The sequence below is a fragment of the Lathyrus oleraceus genome, chromosome 1 (assembly GCF_024323335.1).
Source record: "Lathyrus oleraceus cultivar Zhongwan6 chromosome 1, CAAS_Psat_ZW6_1.0, whole genome shotgun sequence".
Lineage (NCBI taxonomy): Eukaryota > Viridiplantae > Streptophyta > Magnoliopsida > Fabales > Fabaceae > Lathyrus > Lathyrus oleraceus.
In genome coordinates, this window is record NC_066579.1 from 405,921,216 (window position 1) to 405,935,915 (window position 14,700).

Consider the following 14,700-nt stretch of genomic DNA (forward strand, 5'->3'; position numbering starts at 1 on the left):
TCAGTTAGGTAATTAGGTCCACAGTAAATCAATGAAATCAATACATTAAAAATCAAGCTTGGTGATTCAAGATGAATCTCCACATTAAACTTAGGTCATTCAAAAGCCATCTTCTCCAGAGTGTCCACACCTAAAGCGGCATGCCTAACCGGCTATTTCTTTGGAAGTATGCTAGCCTTTACACCATGCAACACACGGATTAGAGCATTGAGATAAAGTACAATTGGAAATTGCACCATAAAATAAACATAACAGTCAGGAATTCAAGCCAAATGATGCAGAATCATGATTAGATAAACATAAAATGGACAACAAAGAGACAAAGCAGCCACTGCCCCGTTCGCCTCTGCTTCGCCTAGCGAAGGCTCAGCGAAGGCTCGCTGCAGGCTCGCTTAGCGATGAGCTAGCGAGCGGCCACGGGTTTGGAATTTGAATGCAGCATGACTTCCGAAAACCTGTACTCTCGTGGCATTGGATTATAGACATAGCATACACAATTATACAGGATATTCATACTTGGATTCACATGCGAAATCAACTTACATATCAAACTTTAATCGGAATGCATCATGTATGTAAAGAAGATCAATTGGAAACGTAAAACAGCGGTGATACACAAACCTGTGTGCAATTGCGATATTGAACGGGACTGATTGCTTGGAGGCCGGCTTGAGTTGGGCGGCGGTAGCTTCGGCGCGGATGGGCTGCCTTCAGGTTAGCAAGGTTTTTGCACCAGGGTTTCCGTCCTTCGTCCGCCTGTTTGTGTGTTTCCGTGTTTCTCCCTCTGGGTCTGTCCCCCCCTTTCTGTGGCTGAGGAGCTGGTATTTATAGTAGTAGTGGTGGTGACCTAATGGGCTTAAGATGAGGTCCAAAACTTCAGATTTTCGCAAGCTTCGCTAGGCGAAGGAATTGCTCGCCTAGCGAGCAAGCTAGTTCTGGGCTTTTTCTGGATCTGATGCTTCGCTGGGCGAGTGTCATGATGAAATGTTCGCTAGGCGAAGGGACTGCTCGCCCAGCGAGCAAGCTATTTTGGGCCTCTTTTGGATTGGGCCTGTTGTGAGCTGGGCTTTCGTTCCTTTAGAGTCAGTGCCTTGCAAAACAAGTCAGAGGGTCTTGAGGAATGCTTTGTAATATCAACGGGCAAATTTTGGGGTATGACAATATGGTTAATGAGGGGCAGAGAAAAACAAGCAATCCCATATTTTATAATTAACTCTTACACATATCGTCACAGTTGGAACAAATTAATGTGGTGAAATATTAAAACGTAAGAATGTTGTTGTTAGGATTCAAACCAAGGATCTATAAATTATTTCACAACGGTTGTCTTCTTTACCCATTGTTATAAGTATCGCGCTACCTAACTTATAACAACAGTCACTCGTCCGCTGTGGAAACCAGTAAACATACAATCACACGCTACCTATCAAAGGACGTGAAACCATCATTATATGTGTTTCGCAATCGTCATTATATGTGCTTTCCTAGTAGTGTGTGATATAAATGTCTGAGGTTGCTAAATATAAAACAACCTAGCTATAGTTTCAATATTTAATAACTTTAATTGAAGGGTTAAGTTTGACTGCTTATCATAGGTTTTAGGACTTAATCTATTTTTTGAGTTTGAGGTTTAGATAACCTAGAAACTTACCAAGTCTAGTTTGGAAGAATCTCAGGAATAAATTCACAAGATTAAGATTACTCTCTAACATATTCAGAATCTCAAAAAGAGTTATGGTGATTTGCATATTTAATAGAAGTGGAAATAAGATAAATTCACAAACTAAGTTCGAGTAGCTAAATCATTTTGCCGTTATGCTCAAAGGTTCGATAGAATAAACTTTCGACATAAGCAGTTAGGAGATTTAAAAGATGGTTTTAAATAGAAAAAGCAGTTCAAAATAGTTCAAATTTCGAAGATGCATGGAAGTAGACTAGAAGGATCAAGCCCACATAAGGGAATACATGTCGATTTATGCGAAGATAACCATTATCGACGGTTAGCATTGTAATAATATATAAGACGAGTTCAGTCATGCAAACAAAGATCACAAAATTTATTAAGTATTTCCGTTAGGCGGATGGCTTTGCCACGGATAAAAAATCAGAACGGATCGTACGCTAGATCGTCTCTGAGTTGAAGATCCCAATGGGTCTTATGATAGACTGTATTGGAGTTGCAGGATGAGCCGTCCGTTAGGCTGTGTCTGATGATGAAAAGGGGGTAGTCGTACATTAGACTGTATTTGCAGAATCTGACTTGAAGGTCTAACTTGGTCGTACATTAGACTGTCACTAAGCAGAATCTGACTTGAGGGTCTAACTTGGTCGTACATTAGACTGTATTTGCAGAATCTGACTTGAGGGTCTAACTTGGTCGTACATTAGACTGTATTTGCAGAATCTGACTTGAAGGTCTAACTTGGTCGTACATTAGACTGTCACTGAGCAGAATCTGAGGATTTGAAGGTCTAACTTGGTCGTACATTAGACTGTATTTGTAGAATCTGACTTGAGGGTCTAACTTGGTCGTACATTAGACTGTATTTGCAGAATCTGACTTGAGGGTCTAACTTGGTCGTACATTAGACTGTATTTGCAGAATCTGACTTGAGGGTCTAACTTGGTCGTACATTAGACTGTATTTGCAGAATCTGACTTGAAGGTCTAACTTGGTCGTACATTAGACTGTCACTGAGCAGAATCTGAGGATTTGAAGGTCTAACTTGGTCCTACATTAGACTGTATTTGAGTGGTATTTGAAGATTTGAAGGTCTAACTTGGTCATACATTAGACTGTATTGAGTTATTGAAGGTCAGAATGGATCGTACGCTAGACTATATCTGATAGTATTTGTATATGCTGTCATGGAGTATATCTGAAAGATGTATCTGAAGAAGAAAGTAGTCGTACGCTAGACTACACCTCGGAATATACCGTACGCTAGGCAGTATCTGAGGGATATAGTTGAGTCTTGAATGTAATTGATAAAGCTGTCCGTCTGAATGGATCTTTGTTTCGATTGTATCAAGAGGATAATTAACCTGAAAAATAAAGTTAGCTTCATGCTATGTCATGATGCATGAGATGCAAATGTTGTATGCATGCGTGTGCTGTGAAATGATGTAATGAGTGAATTATGCGTCTGGAATAAATGAGAGCATTGTATACATGTGTATGTTATGAAATGATGTAATGGATATGATGCGGAATGAAAATTGTATGTAGGTATGTGATGTGAAATGATGTAATGAGTGCACTATGTGTCTGAAGCGTTCTTCCAGGGGACTCTACTGGGGAGATAAACCTCAGTCTGCTGGTCGGAGACATCGGTATTGATGACCCTGTCTCGGCTGGGGGATACTTGATTTCTGTCTGATGGTGAAAACACTCCACAGAGCCTGGCTGGGGGTGGAAGAGATGACCCATTTGTCTAGTAATGCCACTCTCTTCCGGGGGATAACTGGCGTTGCCGGGGAATCGAATTGGCAACGGATTCATTGGGAAGCGTGGTTAGACCTTCTCCTCGATCCTGAAGTCGTGTAGTAATTGCTATTACTATTCTAGGCATGCATTTTTGGTAAACATTGATCATATTCAAATGCATATATCAATTCAAGTTAAATCAATGGACGTTTATGCAAACAAAACAGAGAAAGTAAAACAAAAGCATTTTTTTGAAACTAAAATTATATTGATTTCGAAAGAGGGCCTATAAACAGGCAATTTGTGTACAAGGAGACAAAAATCCTAGTAAGAGGAAATTGTCAAGAAAACAAAGAGAAAGCTATGCCGAAAACGTCCTATTGACTTTAATTCCCCTACTGCCATTATGTCTTCAAGCCTCTCATCTCCTGCTGTCGGATAGAAGTGATTAGCTTGTTCAGTCCTTTGAACTTGGATGAAGCTGACAGAGAACAGGACATAGTCATACGCTTTAATCCCTAATTTTTGCCTGGACCGCCTTTTCAGGTTTTCAATCCACCAGGATACCCCTTTTTGCCCAAGCCGCCTTTTCAGGTTTTCGACTTGCCGGGTGCACATGTTTTATGTTTATCCCTAATTTTTGCCCGAACCTTTTTGGTTTGCCGGGATGCCCTTACTTTTGCCTAGATACATCGACCTAGCGGGTCTCTTTTATGCGTAGTATTTTTTAACTATGTCCGCGTTCACAGGATGCGGGAAGTCTTCGCCATCCATTGTAGCAAGTATCATGGCTCCACCAGAGAATACTTTCTTAACCACAAACGGCCCTTCGTATGTGGGAGTCCACTTGCCTCTGGGATCACTTTGTGGTAGAATGATACGCTTGATCACCAAGTCGCCAATTTGATACACCTGTCTCTTGGCTCTTTTGTTAAATGCCTGGGTCATGCGCTTCTGATATATCTGTCCATGACAAACAGCCGCAAGTCTCTTCTCATCAATCAAGTTTATCTGATCGAGTCGAGTTTGAATCCATTCATCTTCATCTAAGCCCGCCTCTTTCATGATTCTTAGAGAGGGAATCTGGACTTCCATTGGTAAAACGGCTTCCATTCCGTAGACTAAAGAGAAAGGAGTTGCTCCTGTCGAAGTGCGTACTGAAGTGCGATAACCGTGAAGAGCAAGAGGTAACATCTCATGCCAGTCTTTGTACGTTATGTCGTTTTTTTGATGATCTTCTTGACATTGTTAGCAGTCTCCACGGCGCCGTTCGTCTTTGGCCGGTACGGAGAAGAGTCATGGTGCCTTATTTTGAACTGCGTGTAGAGTTCAGTTTAGTACCATTATCAGTGATAACTCTCTCAGGAGACAGCGGGTTTCCCAGATGTATATTTGATAGAATCCATCTTAGAAATCAATAAAGTGGTATGATTCAACATATACTGTCTTAGTCGGCGAGCAGCCTAGGCCAAAGCGTAGCAAGCTTTCTCGAGCTGTGAGTATCTTGTTTTACAGTCGGTACCTTTTGCTAAGGCAGTGTATGACATGCTCTTTTCGACCAGACTCGTCATGTTGCCCCAGCACACCTTATTGAATTTTCTAACGCGGCCAAATACATGATTAGAGGTCTTCCTTCAACTGGCAGCATCAGAATTGGAGGTTCTTGGAGATACTTCTTGATTTTGTTGTTCATCATTCCGTACCATCTCTTGATTTTTTCTCAGTAATTCGAAGATGGGTTTGCAAGTAGCAGTCAAGTGTGGGATGAATCGGGCAATGTAATTCAAGTGCCCCAAGAAACCTCTGACTTCTTTCTTGTCCATTTCAGTACTCAGATCTATAGTTTCAATTGATTCCTCATGCGGCTGTATGGTCTTTTCTTCTTGCAGTAGTCGGGCAAGTTCTCCAGGGACTTCACAATCTTCCTCGCTTCCATCCTCGGCTTGGTAGATCGGATTTTCAAAGTCATAATGAACAGTAGCAGAACTACTATCAACAGGATCCAGAGTGAATATGGACACGCGATTTGTTACGTGAGTGTGTGCAGGAAAACATAGCTTGTTTGAAAAATGACAGGAAAGATAAAGAGCGCAATATTTGAATGCAAAAAGTCCATTGATTTATTGAATATGAATATGCTTATGAAAATGGCAAAACCCTTAACAAATTAGCTATTGTGCCCCGGGTATAGACACAATGCTTTGAACCACAAAAATATCAATAACAATTACTCCTGACTAAAGGAAATCGGGATAATGTCTTCAGCCTTCCAAATATTGAATCCGTTATCAATTATTGGGAAAATCCAGCTATCCAAGTCATAATCGTTATCAGTATCTTCCACAGCATTGACGGTCTTGTCATGATTAGGCAGAGGGGCAGTGATGCCATTAGGAGTCTCCGGAGGATCAAAGGTAGTCGCCTGTATCTTCCCACTTCGAATGCCACTTTCAACATGTTCACCTGTTAATATAAGTTCAGTGAAACCCAATGAGGAACTCCTCAATAGATGGCTGTAGAATGGGCCAGTCAGTGTGCTCATGAACATGTCCACCAATTCTCGATCGGTCATAGGGGGTTTGACTCTGCCAGCCAAATCTCTCCATTTTTGAGCATATTCTTTGAAACTTTCTTTAGATCCCATAGTCATATTCTGCAACTGTAGCCGAGTAGGCGCTAGCTCAGAATTATACTGGTACTGTTTATAGAAAGCTGTTGCTAAGTCAGTCCAGGTGCGGATGTCAGAGCTCTCGAGCTGATAATACCATTCCAACTGTGTGCCAGACAGGCTCTCTTGGAAGAAATGAATCCACAGCTTCCTATCAGTGGTATGTGGCTGAATCTTTCTCACATAAGCCCTTAGATGCATCTGAGGACAGGATGCACCATCGTACTTAGTGAAAGTGGGGATTTTGAACTTGCGAGGAATGACCACATCAGAGACCAGTCCTAAGCTTTCGAAATCCGGACCGGGCGCCTTCTGACCCTCCATAGCTAGCATACGTTCTTCTAGCAATTTGTACTTGTCATCTTTTGGAGAGTACTGTTCATCTTCATAATCTTCCTTGTCGTCCTCAGGGTTGAAGAGATCAACATTCTCATCTTCTGAATCTGTCTCTGTTTCCTCTTCTTGATCCTTCGGAGTTCTAATTTTGACTCCTGTGGCCTGTCCTTTAAGCCTTCTTCCCGGGTTAATGTAACTCACAGGTTTCTTGTCCTTTTTCTTCTCGAGCAAGAGAGCCTTCAGTTCCTCCTGCCCCTTGGATAAGTTCAAGATCATCTCCTGGAGTTGAGCATTCTGAGCATGGAGATCTTTGACAGTTTGTTCGAGGTCCATTTTTCTGTTTGGAGGAAAACCGTGAGAACATTGATCCCTTTAGAGTACCTGTTATGCAATGTTATGTTATGCTATGCAATGTATGAAATGTTTTCAAGGACTTTTGGAATTTAACTTTGCATAAACTACCAAAAAAGGAAACTTTTTTTTTTTTTTTTATACAAAACAGAGCAAAGTTAAATCCCTAAGTCCTTGAAATGGTTAGTACAATATTATGATGTTATGATGTTATGATGTTATGTTGTTATGATGTTATGATGTTATGTAAATAACAAGCACAAGCAAGTCACACAACAATCACTCATAGGTTTTAAGGCTTGCATGAGTTCCAAAGGTAAGTACCCTCCCCACTGAAGTTTGGTTGGTTCAACCTGTCCTAGAATAGTAACCGGGTTCTAGAAGGATCTCAGATCATCGACCTTTCTTTAAGTCCACTTCAGTGCAACGTCAAGTGGTTGACCGAAGCTTCCCTAAAGTCCAATCTCAAAGAGTGTAGTATCGAGTCTCAACCAACCCCAGTCGGAACCGAAGTCAGTTATCTCACTACTTTCTAATGGCTAGGATGAGTCAATTAGGGTTCTAAAGGTCTGGTTAATGCTTTGATGACACCACGCGAATGCCAAATTTTTCCTCAAGTAAACATGAGGAACATCAGGACATCCAAAGTGTCACATTAACCGTAGCCATCATTTTAACCATTCCAGTATACGCCGGATAGTCGCGATGATCTATTGCTACTTACCTAAGGTACACTAGATCCGGGTGTAGGATCCTTCACTCAAGCATAAAATACCCTTAAAAGAAGGAACAGTTGAAAACATAAATGATTTTTTAAGGTGACCTCTCTTAATTATTCCCCAGCAGAGTCGCCAGTTCTGTCATACGGTGAACTGACTTTTTGTGTTCTTTAATCGCAATGTCGCGGTTAGCAAGAGTCGCCACCGACTTTTCTTTTATCCCATAAGGAAAGGTGGAAAAGAACAGGAAAGACCTTAATTTGGATTCTTAGGTTCGGGAGGTACGTTATACAAAGGGAAGGTGTTAGCACCCTTTGTATCCATGGTTATCCATGGGCTCTTAATTGCTCAATCATTTATGTTTTCTAGTTTGGAAAAGGTGGTTGAGAAATGTGTGAAAAATGTTTGGAAAATGAGAATTTAACTTTGTAATGGTCCTTGCATGAATGTATACAAAGTGGTTATCTCATTTAGATTTGAAAGTTATTTAGAAAAATATAACTCAGCAATGATCCTAGTACGGATGTATGCTAAGTGGTGATTTTCCAAAAAAAGGAGGATGTTTGAAATGTGTAAGGTGGACAGATATTTTAGGTTATGAATGAGCAATTAAGGGTTATACCCGTCTGAGGTCTTTATTGTCATTTTCTATCCTTGTGAGGGTAAAACTGTCCTTACTATTGAGAAGTAAGTAGTTTATCCTTGGGATGTAGAAGGGTCATCGTAGGGTCATCGATAGGTCATTGAAGGCAACAATAGTGAGGATACCTTAGCATTCGAAGGGACTATCATCATTTAACCGTAGGCTACACCGAAGGGTCATCGAGGGGCAAAGTCGTATTTCCGAAGGCAACATCCGAGAGACCATGATTTATTTTATGATGATTTAATCGAAGGGCCATTGCTAAGTGTATCCCCACATTCGCGGGACATGACCGTATTACGTAATCGTGGGGTAACAAAGAGAGGTCCGATATCATTTATTTTAAGTCCGGATTTTAACAATTAATTAAATAGCCGTAATCAGTTAGGTAATTAGGTCCACAGTAAATCAATGAAATCAATACATTAAAAATCAAGCTTGGTGATTCAAGATGAATCTCCACATTAAACTTAGGTCATTCAAAAGCCATCTCCTCCAGAGTGTCCACACCTAAAGCGGCATGCCTAACCGGCTATTTCTTTGGAAGTATGCTAGCCTTTACACCATGCAACACACGGATTAGAGCATTGAGATAAAGTACAATTGGAAATTGCACCATAAAATAAACATAACAGTCAGGAATTCAAGCCAAATGATGCAGAATCATGATTAGATAAACATAAAATGGACAACAAAGAGACAAAGCAGCCACTGCCCCGTTCGCCTCTGCTTCGCCTAGCGAAGGCTCAGCGAAGGCTCGCTGCAGGCTCGCTTAGCGATGAGCTAGCGAGAGGCCACGGGTTTAGAATTTGAATGCAGCATGACTTCCGAAAACCTGTACTCTCGTGGCATTGGATTATAGACATAGCATACACAATTATACAGGATATTCATACTTGGATTCACATGCGAAATCAACTTACATATCAAACTTTAATCGGAATGCATCATGTATGTAAAGAAGATCAATTGGAAACGTAAAACAGCGGTGATACACAAACCTGTGTGCAATTGCGATATTGAACGGGACTGATTGCTTGGAGGCCGGCTTGAGTTGGGCGGCGGTAGCTTCGGCGCGGATGGGCTGCCTTCAGGTTAGCAAGGTTTTTGCACCAGGGTTTCCGTCCTTCGTCCGCCTGTTTGTGCGTTTCCGTGTTTCTCCCTCTGGGTCTGTCCCCCCCTTTCTGTGGCTGAGGAGCTGGTATTTATAGTAGTAGTGGTGGTGACCTAATGGGCTTAAGATGAGGTCCAAAACTTCAGATTTTCGCAAGCTTCGCTAGGCGAAGGAATTGCTCGCCTAGCGAGCAAGCTAGTTCTGGGCTTTTTCTGGATCTGATGCTTCGCTGGGCGAGTGTCATGATGAAATGTTCGCTAGGCGAAGGGACTGCTCGCCCAGCGAGCAAGCTATTTTGGGCCTCTTTTGGATTGGGCCTGTTGTGAGCTGGGCTTTCGTTCCTTTAGAGTCAGTGCCTTGCAAAACAAGTCAGAGGGTCTTGAGGAATGCTTTGTAATATCAACGGGCAAATTTTGGGGTATGACAATATGGTTAATGAGGGGCAGAGAAAAACAAGCAATCCCATATTTTATAATTAACTCTTACACATATCGTCACAGTTGGAACAAATTAATGTGGTGAAATATTAAAACGTAAGAATGTTGTTGTTAGGATTCAAACCAAGGATCTATAAATTATTTCACAACGGTTGTCTTCTTTACCCATTGTTATAAGTATCGCGCTACCTAACTTATAACAACAGTCACTCGTCCGCTGTGGAAACCAGTAAACATACAATCACACGCTACCTATCAAAGGACGTGAAACCATCATTATATGTGTTTCGCAATCGTCATTATATGTGCTTTCCTAGTAGTGTGTGATATAAATGTCTGAGGTTGCTAAATATAAAACAACCTAGCTATAGTTTCAATATTTAATAACTTTAATTGAAGGGTTAAGTTTGACTGCTTATCATAGGTTTTAGGACTTAATCTATTTTTTGAGTTTGAGGTTTAGATAACCTAGAAACTTACCAAGTCTAGTTTGGAAGAATCTCAGGAATAAATTCACAAGATTAAGATTACTCTCTAACATATTCAGAATCTCAAAAAGAGTTATGGTGATTTGCATATTTAATAGAAGTGGAAATAAGATAAATTCACAAACTAAGTTCGAGTAGCTAAATCATTTTGCCGTTATGCTCAAAGGTTCGATAGAATAAACTTTCGACATAAGCAGTTAGGAGATTTAAAAGATGGTTTTAAATAGAAAAAGCAGTTCAAATAGTTCAAATTTCGAAGATGCATGGAAGTAGACTAGAAGGATCAAGCCCACATAAGGGAATACATGTCGATTTATGCGAAGATAACCATTATCGACGGTTAGCATTGTAATAATATATAAGACGAGTTCAGTCATGCAAACAAAGATCACAAAATTTATTAAGTATTTCCGTTAGGCGGATGGCTTTGCCACGGATAAAAAATCAGAACGGATCGTACGCTAGATCGTCTCTGAGTTGAAGATCCCAATGGGTCTTATGATAGACTGTATTGGAGTTGCAGGATGAGCCGTCCGTTAGGCTGTGTCTGATGATGAAAAGGGGGTAGTCGTACATTAGACTGTATTTGCAGAATCTGACTTGAAGGTCTAACTTGGTCGTACATTAGACTGTCACTAAGCAGAATCTGACTTGAGGGTCTAACTTGGTCGTACATTAGACTGTATTTGCAGAATCTGACTTGAGGGTCTAACTTGGTCGTACATTAGACTGTATTTGCAGAATCTGACTTGAAGGTCTAACTTGGTCGTACATTAGACTGTCACTGAGCAGAATCTGAGGATTTGAAGGTCTAACTTGGTCGTACATTAGACTGTATTTGTAGAATCTGACTTGAGGGTCTAACTTGGTCGTACATTAGACTGTATTTGCAGAATCTGACTTGAGGGTCTAACTTGGTCGTACATTAGACTGTATTTGCAGAATCTGACTTGAGGGTCTAACTTGGTCGTACATTAGACTGTATTTGCAGAATCTGACTTGAAGGTCTAACTTGGTCGTACATTAGACTGTCACTGAGCAGAATCTGAGGATTTGAAGGTCTAACTTGGTCCTACATTAGACTGTATTTGAGTGGTATTTGAAGATTTGAAGGTCTAACTTGGTCGTACATTAGACTGTATTGAGTTATTGAAGGTCAGAATGGATCGTACGCTAGACTATATCTGATAGTATTTGTATATGCTGTCATGGAGTATATCTGAAAGATGTATCTGAAGAAGAAAGTAGTCGTACGCTAGACTACACCTCGGAATATACCGTACGCTAGGCAGTATCTGAGGGATATAGTTGAGTCTTGAATGTAATTGATAAAGTTGTCCGTCTGAATGGATCTTTGTTTCGATTGTATCAAGAGGATAATTAACCTGAAAAATAAAGTTAGCTTCATGCTATGTCATGATGCATGAGATGCAAATGTTGTATGCATGCGTGTGCTGTGAAATGATGTAATGAGTGAATTATGCGTCTGGAATAAATGAGAGCATTGTATACATGTGTATGTTATGAAATGATGTAATGGATATGATGCGGAATGAAAATTGTATGTAGGTATGTGATGTGAAATGATGTAATGAGTGCACTATGTGTCTGAAGCGTTCTTCCAGGGGACTCTACTGGGGAGATAAACCTCAGTCTGCTGGTCGGAGACATCGGTATTGATGACCCTGTCTCGGCTGGGGGATACTTGATTTCTGTCTGATGGTGAAAACACTCCACAGAGCCTGGCTGGGGGTGGAAGAGATGACCCATTTGTCTAGTAATGCCACTCTCTTCCGGGGGATAACTGGCGTTGCCGGGGAATCGAATTGGCAACGGATTCATTGGGAAGCGTGGTTAGACCTTCTCCTCGATCCTGAAGTCGTGTAGTAATTGCTATTACTATTCTAGGCATGCATTTTTGGTAAACATTGATCATATTCAAATGCATATATCAATTCAAGTTAAATCAATGGACGTTTATGCAAACAAAACAGAGAAAGTAAAACAAAAGCATTTTTTTGAAACTAAAATTATATTGATTTCGAAAGAGGGCCTATAAACAGGCAATTTGTGTACAAGGAGACAAAAATCCTAGTAAGAGGAAATTGTCAAGAAAACAAAGAGAAAGCTATGCCGAAAACATCCTATTGACTTTAATTCCCCTACTGCCATTATGTCTTCAAGCCTCTCATCTCCTGCTGTCGGATAGAAGTGATTAGCTTGTTCAGTCCTTTGAACTTGGATGAAGCTGACAGAGAACAGGACATAGTCATACGCTTTAATCCCTAATTTTTGCCTGGACCGCCTTTTCAGGTTTTCAATCCACCAGGATACCCCTTTTTGCCCAAGCCGCCTTTTCAGGTTTTCGACTTGCCGGGTGCACATGTTTTATGTTTATCCCTAATTTTTGCCCGAACCTTTTTGGTTTGCCGGGATGCCCTTACTTTTGCCTAGATACATCGACCTAGCGGGTCTCTTTTATGCGTAGTATTTTTTAACTATGTCCGCGTTCACAGGATGCGGGAAGTCTTCGCCATCCATTGTAGCAAGTATCATGGCTCCACCAGAGAATACTTTCTTAACCACAAACGACCATTCGTATGTGGGAGTCCACTTGCCTCTGGGATCACTTTGTGGTAGAATGATACGCTTGATCACCAAGTCGCCAATTTGATACACCTGTCTCTTGGCTCTTTTGTTAAATGCCTGGGTCATGCGCTTCTGATATATCTGTCCATGACAAACAGCCGCAAGTCTCTTCTCATCAATAAAGTTTATCTGATCGAGTCGAGTTTGAATCCATTCATCTTCATCTAAGCCCGCCTCTTTCATGATTCTTAGAGAGGGAATCTGGACTTCCATTGGTAAAACGGCTTCCATTCCGTAGACTAAAGAGAAAGGAGTTGCTCCTGTCGAAGTGCGTACTGAAGTGCGATAACCGTGAAGAGCAAGAGGTAACATCTCATGCCAGTCTTTGTACGTTATGTCGTTTTTTTGTATGATCTTCTTGACATTGTTAGCAGTCTCCACGGCGCCGTTCGTCTTTGGCCGGTACGGAGAAGAGTCATGGTGCCTTATTTTGAACTGCGTGTAGAGTTCAGTTTAGTACCATTATCAGTGATAACTCTCTCAGGAGACAGCGGGTTTCCCAGATGTATATTTGATAGAATCCATCTTAGAAATCAATAAAGTGGTATGATTCAACATATACTGTCTTAGTCGGCGAGCAGCCTAGGCCAAAGCGTAGCAAGCTTTCTCGAGCTATGAGTATCTTGTTTTACAGTCGGTACCTTTTGCTAAGGCAGTGTATGACATGCTCTTTTCGACCAGACTCGTCATGTTGCCCCAGCACACCTTATTGAATTTTCTAACGCGGCCAAATACATGATTAGAGGTCTTCCTTCAACTGGCAGCATCAGAATTGGAGGTTCTTGGAGATACTTCTTGATTTTGTTGTTCATCATTCCGTACCATCTCTTGATTTTTTCTCAGTAATTCGAAGATGGGTTTGCAAGTAGCAGTCAAGTGTGGGATGAATCGGGCAATGTAATTCAAGTGCCCCAAGAAACCTCTGACTTCTTTCTTGTCCATTTCAGTACTCAGATCTATAGTTTCAATTGATTCCTCATGCGGCTGTATGGTCTTTTCTTCTTGCAGTAGCCGGGCAAGTTCTCCAGGGACTTCACAATCTTCCTCGCTTCCATCCTCGGCTTGGTAGATCGGATTTTCAAAGTCATAATGAACAGTAGCAGAACTACTATCAACAGGATCCAGAGTGAATATGGACACGCGATTTGTTACGTGAGTGTGTGCAGGAAAACATAGCTTGTTTGAAAAATGACAGGAAAGATAAAGAGCGCAATATTTGAATGCAAAAAGTCCATTGATTTATTGAATATGAATATGCTTATGAAAATGGCAAAACCCTTAACAAATTAGCTATTGTGCCCCGGGTATAGACACAATGCTTTGAACCACAAAAATATCAATAACAATTACTCCTGACTAAAGGAAATCGGGATAATGTCTTCAGCCTTCCAAATATTGAATCCGTTATCAATTATTGGGAAAATCCAGCTATCCAAGTCATAATCGTTATCAGTATCTTCCACAGCATTGACGGTCTTGTCATGATTAGGCAGAGGGGCAGTGATGCCATTAGGAGTCTCCGGAGGATCAAAGGTAGTCGCCTGTATCTTCCCACTTCGAATGCCACTTTCAACATGTTCACCTGTTAATATAAGTTCAGTGAAACCCAATGAGGAACTCCTCAATAGATGGCTGTAGAATGGGCCAGTCAGTGTGCTCATGAACATGTCCACCAATTCTCGATCGGTCATAGGGGGTTTGACTCTGCCAGCCAAATCTCTCCATTTTTGAGCATATTCTTTGAAACTTTCTTTAGATCCCATAGTCATATTCTGCAACTGTAGCCGAGTAGGCGCTAGCTCAGAATTATACTGGTACTGTTTATAGAAAGCTGTTGCTAAGTCAGTCCAGGTGCGGATGTCAGAGCT